Genomic DNA, 13,044 nt, shown 5'->3' with positions numbered 1-13,044 from the left:
GCGTGTAACAAAAGCATTGGTAAAAGAGGGTTATACACATTTCATAACTTTAGACAGAAAATTTAGAGCGCAAAGTTAAATGCTTAGCAAGAACTCCACAAAAATGAATGAGCTTCATCTAAGTGCTTGGACGCATTGAAGTTGACAAAAGAGAAACAGACATGATGGGTTAAGACTGACCTCTAGGTTGATTACGTACAGAGACAGACATAACACAGAGTAAGCAAGGCTCGGTGAATAATAGTACTCAAATGATTTAATGAATAAACCTGAATTATAACGTATATAAGAGCAGAGGTCATATGATTAATCTTATTCTATAAACATTTTCAAAATGGCCTTGGGCCCAATCTTTATACAGAGCGGCTTCCTGCCCAGTATCATATAGAACGGCCTTAGGCCTAACAGATTTTACAGATGGGCCTCGGGCCCAGATATCAAGAGATTGGCCACAGGCCCATATAACAACAGATTGGCCTCGGGCCCATCATTAGCAAAGCAGAATGATGCCAGATACATAAAGATATTAGTGTTCCATTTCTTCATTATAAATCAACATAGTTAACTTGTAGATAACAGAACGTTAATATTAACTATTAACGGTAAGCAAAACGTAAATACTATTACTTACAGTGTTGTGGCGAAGCGACAGTTCCTTTCGGAATGTGACGTACACACACACGCAACTCACAGATTAGCCCATTTTCTTTTTAAATTATTTTCTGATTCGCTCTACTTCCAATGAATTTCCAAATATTTTAAAGGCATCAAATATAGATTTTAGTAACACTAGAGGGTCAAACAAGTAAAACGGAGCAGACGAAGTTTTTCGGCATGGGCCGCACGTGCGGCAGTTCCCTCTACACGTGCGGGAAGGTGGACCGCACGTGCGGTAATCCTCCCCCGCACATGATTTTATTTCAGTAGCTCGGCCTCTAGTTCCCATGTTTTCCCGTACATGTGGCTGTGAGCCCCGCACGTTCGGTAGTGCTTCTCGCACGTGCAGCCATGACCCCTGCGCGTGCGGTCATTGCCTCTGTTTTAAGTATTTAGAATTCAAGCAAAAACCCAACTTGGTAAACATAAGGCAAGGCTCAGAATAGGGGAAATTAATGCAATACAATGGCTCAACATTACAGTAACATGGGTTACAAGTGTATAATGCCACAATAATCATGAGTCACAAGCTCAATTAAGTTACTCCTTTTCAATTTCACAAACACAACTCAATTCTCTTAAACATACAAACAATATACATGTACAAACATGTAATTTCAACATGAGAAATCAAGGAATAAGTTACAATCCCTCTATATAACCCAAATTACTTCCAAAACAACTAAATACCAAGAATACTTTCCAATAGAACAATTACTACACACACTTGATCTCAATGACAAACCCTAGCTTGCTTGAAAGTAGGAGAAATTCTTACTAAGTTTAAGAAGAGGTTAAAGAGAGTTTATTTAAGGTGGTTCACACATACCTTGACTCAAATCTCTACAAACCCTCTCAATTTCCTAATCTTCTCCCTTGATGAACTTCTTCCCCCTTGGTTCTTTCTCTCAACCCCACCTTTCTCTCTCAGAAGACATTTCGAGTTAAGAATCCCTATATATATATATATATATAACAATGTTGAATAAAACAAAATTTAATCAATTTAATCATTACGAATCAGATTTTTGTAGAAAATCATATTATGATCTAAAAATTATGCTGAACTCAATTATAAAGTTAATTTCAGATTATCAAGTTTCTAAGGCTTTCAATTGCTGATCCAAACATCATAATTGTAACATATATTTCTCTTATTAGATAGATATGAATCTATAATCATAAGATTCACTCCATTACACTTAATTTCACAAGGAATTTCACAGTAAGCACATAAATGCACAGAGTAAGGGACTGAAAGCATACCAGAAAACGTGTACGGGGGTCGGGTTATTACACAACCCTTGGATATGGATTATTGCCGTATCGCTTGATCCTCATTTCAATTCTTGGTGTTAGGTGCGAGAGGTATATTAAGTAATCTTACTGAGGTATCCTTTTGACCAATTGACCTAGCGCATATAATAAAGCTCTAGTGATTGTTCTAACATAAGACATGATGCTCACCCATATGTAGGATGTTATGATATGGCTTGTTTGAATAGTAAAGCTGTAGATCACTCAAAAGCTAGGACAGGGAAACCCTAACCTCTCATAGGGGTGTTTTGAATGCCTTTCGTGCAAAATTTGAAATCTTTGGAAATGTGTGATGCAATCATTAGAGAGTCTTAATATTGAGGCGATTCCTTTCAAACTTATGGGTCATATCAGAATCCGAATTTGGGTCAAAATCCAAGGGTTTTGTATTTGATATGGGTAAATTTTCAATTACACTAGAACCAGGGCCAAAAATTGTATCTTGCTTTGTTTTGACCAGCATACCCGGTACCCTGATCTAATAGGGCATTTATTTTTGGTGCTAGGTTCGTCTGAGCCAAGTCGCCAAAGAAGGAGTAGTACGCAACTCAGTAAGGGCCCAGTCCATTCAATTCCAGAAAAACCCACTCAGCAAAAGCCTAGTCTATCCAATCCCAGAAAAACCAACTCAGCAAAGGTCCAGTCCATCTGATCTCAAAAAGCCAATCCCGAAAGATCCATCCAATCCCAAAATCCATTCTGAAAGTCTCAATTCAGTCAAAATTCAAAATCCTTATTAGTCATCTCTTAGGTTACACCTATACAGTTCCCTAACTACCAAACTCAGCAGACCCGTGATGGCGCATAGTCGAGAAGACGTTGTGGCTATGATGATAGCATTCCAACAGGCCATGGATACACTGAACTAGAGGATAGCTATGCAAGATCAGATCATTGTTGAAATGTAATGCCCACCTGGGGCATCAGTATCTACCACACATGTTCCGGCTGCCCAGCCAAATCTTGATCCACTTTCACTAGCTAAAAACCTTTAAGCTTCGGATCCCCAAGAGGTGTTAGCACAAGCTCAAGTTTTTAGGCCCCTAACACAACCTCATGGAGGACTTCTTCTTTTCGACATCAATGACATCGATCCCTTTATGATAAAAATCACCAAGCCGGAGAGGATGCTTAAGAAATCTCAAGGCTTCAATTCCATCTTGGACATTAAAGACAGTTATACTGAGGCCTCTTTAAGATTGCCAAAAAAGTTCAAAATGCCGCACATTGACAGATTCAATGGAAGCAGAGATCCTATTGTCTACGTTCGTCTCTTCTCAGATGTCCTGAAACCAATGGGCTTGACGCGGGCTCAGAAATTGTCATTATTCGGAAGAATCTTATCAGACGTGGCAGCTATCTGGTATGACAAATTAGAAGATTTGACTAAGCAAAATTGGAAAGAACTATCTGAGGGGTTTGTTAATTAGTGTTCCTACAATACTCAGATGGAGGTAACGGTAAGTGAACTGGAGGCAACCTCTCAAAATCTCAAAGAATCCTTTATCGACTTTGTTGTTAGATGGAGGGCAAAGGCAACCTGAATGATAAATAGGCCTTTAGAGAAGGAACATGTTCGATTGGTAGTTTAGAACTTTGAACCAGACATGTTACAGAGGATGATAGTCGCTCCACTATCTACCTTCGCTGCTTTGCATGAATTGGGGGTTCAAATTGAAAGCTTATTTAACAAAGGGTTTATTGCTAGAACAAACGAACCAGTGAAAAGGGTGTTTTCCAGGAGTACCAATGCTAGCAGTAGCACTATTCCTAAACCCACTGAAATCAATACCATCGCCACCAACACCAAAATAACTGGCCCCTTCGGTAATACTAGCCCACAAACAGCCACCCAACCCGAGCTCAAGGTAGAATCTTCACCCCCCTCCATATGAGCCTAACCTACGCACTAAAAGTCTTGATGGAAAGAGCGTATGTCAAACCTCTTGATCCTAAACCTCTTCCTGACCTACTTCCTGCTCGACATAACCCCACCAAATATTGTGCCTATCATCAGCAGCACGATCATAACAAAGATCGATGCTACCGCCTTTGTCATGAGGTTCAGAATCTCCTCGACAACCGGACGATAGCTCCACCTCGAGAACCCAATGTAATCAATAACCCACTTCTTGTACATGACCACATACCTATTCCTCCTCAAAATTTGAACCTTATCCATTCACTACCACCTACCTTCAACTCAAGCATATACATCACCTCAACCCATTTACCTAAGCCTGAGGTGTTCATTCTAGAAAGCACGGACTTGTGTATGTTGGATGCACTTGAACCCCAATCATCTCAAACCCCAAAACTTGAACTCCACAATAGCCCAATTCCAGTTCAACCTACTCCAAAAAGTCTAACTCAACCAATTCATCAAGACCAAGTCGGTTCAAATACACTGCGGGCACCAATGGCCGAACCCGCTATTTTTGAGCTGTTAAGAATGATTGAAGATCTTCAAAGAACTGTGGAAAATTTAGCTTTTGAGATTTTGGCTCCATCATCGACCACATCATATGCCAAAAAGTTCACGTCAAAAAGCTCCCCAATCTTGGGGCGAGCTGCAGTTGGAAAGGGCCAATCTAAAGCTATCTCAAGTTTGGGTGATGACATATCAACAACAAACGGGCCTCGCTTTGATATAGCCACCCAATCCCTTGGCCAAGTCGAAGCAAGTGACAAGAACAAGGCCGGGGCCAGTATTGATCCCTATGCACATCTTCGGTGGGCTATTTAGACTTTGAAGGTCAAAGGGTTGAAGCAGCAAGTGCTTGCAGTTGTTGCAAAGACTGTGGATGACACTTTTGTCACTCAAGTTGGGAGCATTTTGAACAAGGGGGTAAGCCATGAAAAGGGATGCTTTATTAGAAACACCCATCCTAATTTCAGTCCCAAGCTCGTGAATACCTAATCAACACATGCCAACCTATTTGCCAATGTTTGTAAAACTAGTACTTCCCACGCCCAAAAACGAACCTTCGCCCATCTCTATATGAGCCCAACTAGTGTCTTGCAGCTACTGATGGACAAAAGGTATCTCAAACTCCCAAATCATTGACCTCTCCCTGACCCTTTCCCACCTAGACACGACCCTATCCAATATTGCACATTCCATCAGCAGTATGGTCATCATACTGACCGTTGCTTTCGCCTTTGCTATGAAATTCAAGACTTGATTGACCATAAGATCATCAGCCCACTTGAAAATCCCAAAGTTGTTAATAACCCTCTCCCTAATTGCAATAGATCCCATCCATGGCTTGCCAACAACCAACCTTAACCCTAGCCAACACGGTCAAGGAGGTGTGTGGGGACTACCACAATAATTTTGAGGCTCAATCTGTGAGACCCAATTTGAAAGTTTGAAATCAATCCTACTAGTGTGAAGTTTTTTTTGAATTCGACAGACGGACTTAGAGAGTGAAAACCCCTTTTGTCTTAGAGATGCTGATTTTGTTTTGAGTTGTGTCTTGTAAATAGTTGAGTTGTGTATTGAGTTTAGAGTTTTATTTTCTTTCTCTTTTCTTGTGTTATTGTGTAAGTTGAGTCTCTCCCTTTGAGTTGCTCTCATGTACCCTCAGGTCTTTGTTTTTCGTTGTTTTTTTAATAAGAAAATGAGAGTCAAGTTTTTGATCATTTTATTGTGCCTATAGTAATTCATGTATGACCTTTTTAAAAATAGAAAAACTTCAAAACAAAAAAAAAAAATTGTTTTTGAATGAGATTCCATTAATAAGCTTGAGTGTTGAGAAGGATCCCCCATATGGTTTGAGTGGATTCTGAATTATCAGCGCAAAGTTCTTCGTGATTTCAAAATTTTAAGTTGTTTCCTTTGCAAAAACTTGCAAAGATAGATTCAGAATTGTGTGTGGTATTCTACATTGTCCCAAGGATTTTCTTCACTGTTAGGCAATCATTTTGGCAAGCACAAGGCAGCTTTCAGACCTCATAATCATAGAATTTCTTCGTCTAGTGTTTTTATTACTTCAAAAAGAAATAAAAGAAACCAAAAAGGAAAAAAAAATGAAAAGAAAAAAAAAGAAAGAAGTCAACCATCAAGCTAGGGGTATCCAGTGGAATGAAATCCAATCAACTGTGAGGAAAGAAACTTTTGTCTGACTTCGGGGAAGCCAATGCGAGGAGGTACTACATTGTGAGAAGAACCAACTTTGAAAATGGATTGAAAGAAAAGAAGGCATACATAAGGGAATAAAGAACCAAGCTCAAACCAAGGTGAAGCTAGTTTCAGTGTTAGGGCAAGGATGACTATTGATCAAATTCATCGCAAATGTTGTAACGCTATCCTTGAGAGGCTCACAAGGCCGAAAATCCAAAAGGTGACCTAGGAAAAAGTCAGAGTATGGAAAATGAGAAATGAAATAAATAGAGCTTGCAAGGTTGAAAACCAAAGGGGTGACTTTGGAAAAAGTTAGAGCGCAAAAGAGAGTGTCAACACTCGAGTGAACCTTATCCATGAACTACGTTGGCCTGATTCCCATTTTTGGGATATGTAGGCAACTTCATCCTGAAGTTCGGTCTCAACCATATCCATCTCATCTATCTCGACCCAATAACCTTACCCAACACACATCGTTAGCTTCACAACGATCCATAAGCTACGCCGACTGTTGTGCATATCATATACTTGCGTTGGGTAAGAAGGAACTAGCTTGAATCAACAAGTGGAGCAATTTTCAATACTTGAACTTATCAGTAGAATCTCTAACTTGAGCAGAAAACAAATCAAAACTCAGGTTTTGCGAAATTGACTTTTAAAGGGAACATAAGTAATACTAGGGGCACTATGGATGATCCATCACCTTGAGTCTTGTTCTGCTTATGGGTTAGTTGTGAGTTTTGTTGTGTCATGCTCAGTATTTGTCTCAATCTACGTTCTTCATCGAGTCATCCTAGCGTGTCTATCGCTCAAAGTTCAACAGAGTGGCATGGTCAAAATTCCATACACGAATGTTCGCTCCAAACTCAAAAAAAAGTCCATGTGTGGAATTCATAAACGAGCTGAGAGTACCCATGCAAGGGGCATCACATTCATGATCATTGTAAAATGTATATGAGGAATCCATCACTACTTTTGAGGGCATTGGTGTAAGTTCTCAACGTGTCAGGACAAAAGAGACGCATGAGTCTGATTGGTTGGCAACCATTCCAAGATCTAATGATCCCCATCATACGTACCTGCATCATGTTAAAAAAGGTGGCCAATGACTGGACACTAGGGGCAATTTTCAGTACATCTGATCGGGTCATCAATTGAAAAAGGGGCATGAACCCAACCTTTCCAACCTTTCTCTCAGTCACCTCAAGGCCTTTTGTCGAGAACTTTCCCCTGAATTAGGGTAAGCTCACCCCTATGATGATTCTGACATGATTCAGCTTTCAAAAGTTCTCTCCATCCATTTCAAAACTCTCTTGCGATTGCGCTATTCCCTCTGATTAATACGTGTGCTTTGGATTATGCATGCATGCTCATACACTTTGGTTGATTTGAATTGCTTGATTGGTTACTCTTGCTCTTGACTTTGTTCTGTATTTGTAATAACAGAGTTCGTTAAGTTGCCTCCTGAAGTGTTTTTCAGTTACATTTCAATAAATTGTGGCAAGTTGCCCTACACTCATTCCTTAAGGAACATGATGCACTGTCTTGTGCACTTGCATTGCACTGTTTTGTGCATTCATCTTGCATCACACTGTCTTGTGCACCCGCATAGCACTGTTTCGTGCACCCACATAGTACTGTCTTGTGCACCTGTATAGCACTGTCTTGTGCACCCACATAGCACTGTTTTATGCACTCGCATAGCACTGTTTTGTGCACCCATATAGCACTATTTTGTACACCTGCATAGCATTATTTTGTGCACCCACATCGCACTGTCTTGTGCACCCGCATAGTACTGTTTTGTGCACCCCTATAGCACTGTTTTGTACACCCCTATGGCATTGTTTTGTGCACGCCCGGCATTGTTTTGTGCATTCACCTTTCATAGCACTATTTTGTGCATTCACTCACATAGCACTGTTTTGTATGTTCACCTTCCATAGCACTATTTTGTGCATTCACCTTTCAGAGCACTATTTTGTGCATTCACCCACATAGCACTGTTTTGTGCATTCACCTGCATCGCACTATCTTGTGCACCCTACAACGCACTGTCTTGTGTACTTGCATCACACTGTTTTGTGCATTCACTCTATATCGCACTGTATTGTGCACCTCACCCGCACTGTCTTGTGCACTCACTGGGTCTAGGAGACCTTAAATCCTCTAAAGGTGCAATTCCTTTGGTGTTTGTCGTGCCCGAACAACTTTAGGCGGTCTAATATAGCCACCTGATTGTGTTTATAGTAAGTTCCTAAGAGACCAACTAAGACGGTAGAAACTAGAGTTGGAGTGGCTGAGGCCTAGAACACAAAGGTTTGGAATTTTCAAGACTAAATTTTGGTTTAAATACGTAGGGGTGTATGCTCGGCTTGAAATCTGTATGGTAGCCCCATAGGTTGAGGTAGCTTGTATGCGCCTGAATTCTGGATACTGAACTAACCTAGTCTGTCACCCTGGTGGAGAATAGGGAAAGTTGTAAACATGGCTAGGGAGAGAAGTAGTACCCATGGTTTTCACGTGAAGATTATACCTTTATCGGACGTTTGGGGTCTATGAGATTGTGTTATCTATTTGGAAGCGCAAGATGAAGGAAGAAGTATTAAAACCAAGAAGAAGAGGAAGAACCCCAGTAGCATAAGGTGAGACATCGCCAATTACCCCTGTAAGGTGCTTTCTGAGGCACCACTTCCTAGCTGCTACATCACATCTATTATTATCTAGTACTTTTATCGCATTGCATATAACATTTGTCGCATGCATTTACTACCTTATCCATTACATCCATTACATCATACCATTTTATTGCCTGCACCCTTTCCATGTTAAGCTTAGTTTGGCATGTGTTCATACCTTTCCCGCGTTAAAGCATAGCTCTGCATGTGTACACGCCTATTCTGCTAGAATTGTGGTCTGAGAGTTTCGGTACCTTTTTTGTGTTAGATGTGGTTTGTTTTATGTCCATGCCTTTTCTAGGTAAGACGTAGTTTGGCGTGCGCCCCTTATTCACTTCATCTATTGCATCGTACTTTGTCTTGTTGCATTCAGCATTTAGGATCATTATCTTTCCTCGGCAGATCATTCCTCACTTATATCATACCACCCAATTACTTGTATGTTTTTTGCGAAAGGCATAGTTCTATAAGAGTAAGCACCTATTCTACAAGAATTGTGGTTTGAGGGTGTCGGCACCTTTTCTGTGTTAAACGTAGTTTGATTTACATCTCTATTCCTTTATGATATTTGTGTGGTAGGCATTGCTTGTGATTTGATTATTTTGTTACATTGTTTATCATTGGTGTCTTGCCCCTAAACTACACTAGTTTGATTCCTTGTAAAGGGATACGTAGGCAACCCTCGGGTTCAACCAACTACATCTACATTTTGTTTGTCTGCCCAAGTCTTACGGCCACGTCAAATGGGTCGTCTTGGGGCTTTGACATTCACTCACATGATTTTATGACTACGAGCTCTGTCAAAGAGGGGCAATTGTAGACACCCCATTTTGACTGCCTTTAAAGACTTGGGTGCCTCATTTTGAACACTCGATGATGAAAACATTATGCAAATTGTTCGAATCTTCAGCAAAAGAATTCGACTTCGAGCTTCAAACCCAAGCCTTCCACCCCATTTGGACCAAAACCTTTTTTTAGCCTGACCACTCAGTGAGCAGCAGGGCCAAAGAAATTAGCTGGCCTACCAATTTATGAGTAGGTCGTACAATAAATTAGTCGGCTGACCATGTTTACTGAGAGCAGATATTTTGACAGCTATAGCTGCTCCCATGCACGAGCTCCAAGCCAGCTATCTTGTTTCAGATATTTTCGATGTGAGATATTATTTTTCTATAAATACAAGACCCCCCCCCCCACAAGGTTTGGGGTTAGAAAAAATTGCCAAGAGCCTATAGCTTGCTTAACACACTTCCCTTCTCCCTTGAAATATATATACACCATACATACACCTTACAAGCTTGCACTTGAAGCTTTTGCTGAGATTTGTGAATACAATTTCAGCCTCTTGAGAGTGCTTAGCTTGTGGTTTGTCAACTAAGAAGCTCTTCCTCTCTTTAAAAGGGTAATCTTTGAACTCTTTCACCATATTTTCTCTCTCTTTTCCTTGTGTTTACTTGCTTTTAGAATATTTTGAGGCCTGAAATATGCGATTTAAAGTCACAAAAAAAGATGAGGGGTTAGTCACCCTTCCTTAGGCTTATTGTATGGTTGAAACCCCTTGGTTTTATTTCACTTTTTTCCACCTCTAAAACTTGATTTTCAGCACTGTTTTTGTGTTGTTTCAGTGCTTTTTAATGTGTTAAATTATGCTTTGAATATTATACTTGTGTTGTTATAAGTCCTCATGGATTTGATGTATAGGCCATAGCTTCCAATCCATTTGAGTTGATAATCTTTTCTTTCTTTTTTATAGTTTTCATGTTCATATTCACACCATAGTAATCATTTACCTTTCATTAGCACTCTGTAATCTCCCTCATTTCTTTGTTTCTTTGATAAAGAGTTATATCAAACAAAAGATTACCACTCATGGCATAAGAAAGAGACCTCTCATGCTAAATGGTTTAATCTCTTTAGAAGTTCGTTACCAGGGCATTACATCTCTCTTATGTTAAGCATGCTCTCTTGTTTGACACTTCCTTTTATCACCGATGCATTACTTCTAAGGAACTAATTTTCTAGTTAGACCCTTGGAAATCATAAAGGAAAGATTCATTATAGCTCATTATCGAGTTTGGATTTCGAGTCATTATTGTTCACACAAAGTTTGACTCCAAATTCATTATTGCTTGTAAATGAGTTTGATTATTCCTTTGTGATTTCTCCCGTAGAAAAGGGCTTGAAAAACTCATTTCTCTAGTCAAGTCATGCTTGCTATCCTTTATTGCTTTTGGATTTAGCGAACGTAAACATCACCTTTGGACAAAAAGGAAGAAAAGATAAGAAAATGGAAGGGTAAAGTAAAAAAGGCTAATAAAATTGGAGTAATAGAGGTAAAAAGATAATAAAATTTTGTTAAGTTAAGTCGGACGTTATACTGAACTTATTGCGTCTTGAATCATCGCATACTATTTCAGTGATGTTCGATGCTTCATGAAGCAAGTCTACCCTCTCCCTTGAGGTAACTCCATGATAGAGAGGAAGTATTGTTTATCTTTTGTTTAATTTATTGAGCTCTTGTCCTATCATTTTAAGATAATCACGCAATAAATTTGTGATAATTGATGATTTGATAATCGAATCTACTCTTCCCTTGATCATCTTCATGATAGGAAAGGGTAGAAAGGATAAACATCTCTTGCAAACACTTGGTCTTGGTTTGTTTCAGCTCTATTGCAGCAGGGTATTCCCCAAAAATAGTGGCCAGCCAGCCATCATTCTGTATGGTCGACCACTCTCTCAGGCTGGCCACCCATTTTTGTACAGGCAGTGGCATTTTTACAGTAGAACAGAGCAGACCCTGACGCCAAAACATAATAACTTTCTGACTATAAACACAGCAAGTTCTAACAGCAAACAAAGAGGTTTTCGGAGGATGTTCTTGGTTGTGCACATGTGGTTCCTCGCCTCCCGTTCGAGTCCATTAGATTAGTAGCTCTTTAATATTCATATTTGTAGTAATTTGTAATTAATTAGTTGCTTTTCTTTCATCTGAATTTGTAATAGTTAATTAATTCATTCAATTGTGTTGTAATAATTAGTAAATTAGGACATTCATTCGGACCCTCTTTTGCGAGGGCAAACTTATATTATTTGTATGTCTCCAACTACTATTTCCTTCTCCATTTTATTTATATGCTTACCGTAGTTGCGTATAGTATAATATTTTCGTTTCATATTATTGCCATTCTTTGTATCCATTTTTGCATCCATTAGGATTTGGCTCATCAAACTATCATGGTCATTTTTATTTACTTGAATACGTGCGCTACCTCATGCCTTAAATCGATTCATATATCATATTAAGAAGCCAAATCTGATAGTTACATTTTTGTATGTGTGTTGCATTAGTCGTGTGCAATGTTAGGGTCATGCATTTCTCTAATTGCTTTCTTTTTCTTTGGTTTACCTCGGAGTACTAGGTGAGCATTTTTGCTTTAGCATATTAGATGTGTGTTTGTGTTGCCATGTCAAGCATACTATGAAAAGACTACGTGCTTATTTGGAATATCTCTGTGAATGCCTGTGGATGAAGACTATTTTGCTTAAGTTGGAATGGCTTTGATTAGTGTACATATGAGCTCGTTTTTCCTCCGAGTTGCACATATTTAAAACTCTTTTAAGGAAAGCATGAAATCAAAGCATTCTAAAGTAAGTGAAGTGGTCTGTACTTGTTTGCTTCACATAGTAATGTTAGTATAATACTTAGAACATGAGCACATAATGTTGATAAACATCACATCAAGATTAGTAGAGGCTGATCTTTGATCGAGTGAGTGGGGTGCTCAATTCATGACCTTCCCCTCTCATACCTAAGTTCTCGAGCCGAGACACTTTGGCTATGACGGACAAGTGGCCTTTGTCACGAGTCACGAGTTTCCTAAATTTCCTAAAAATATTTAGGTGGTGACTCTAAAATATAGCATTACAGTCTATTTTTGGCATCTCTGATAATAAGTGGATTTTCTAAAGATTTGCTGGATTTGAACTCTCATTTGTGTTTTTATGTTTCACATTTCACTTGTGAAACTAGATTCAAAACCATGGGAGTCCGAACTGTAGGGCTATTGTACCAGGGGAGACTAAACCCCTCCGAGGAGCGCGAAAAACTAACTACAGTTGCAAATGGTGAACAACTATTCATGGGAAATTCGTCTACTTTTGCTATGGCTGGACAAGGGAAAGTAATCTTGAAGATGACATCGGAGAAGGAACTTACCCTCAACAACATGCTGCATGTATCAGACATCTGGAAGAATTTAGTTT

The sequence above is a fragment of the Camellia sinensis genome, chromosome 7, assembly GCF_055761805.1.
Source record: "Camellia sinensis isolate YWXY chromosome 7, ASM5576180v1, whole genome shotgun sequence".
Lineage (NCBI taxonomy): Eukaryota > Viridiplantae > Streptophyta > Magnoliopsida > Ericales > Theaceae > Camellia > Camellia sinensis.
Note: the sequence above shows the minus strand (reverse complement) of the source record.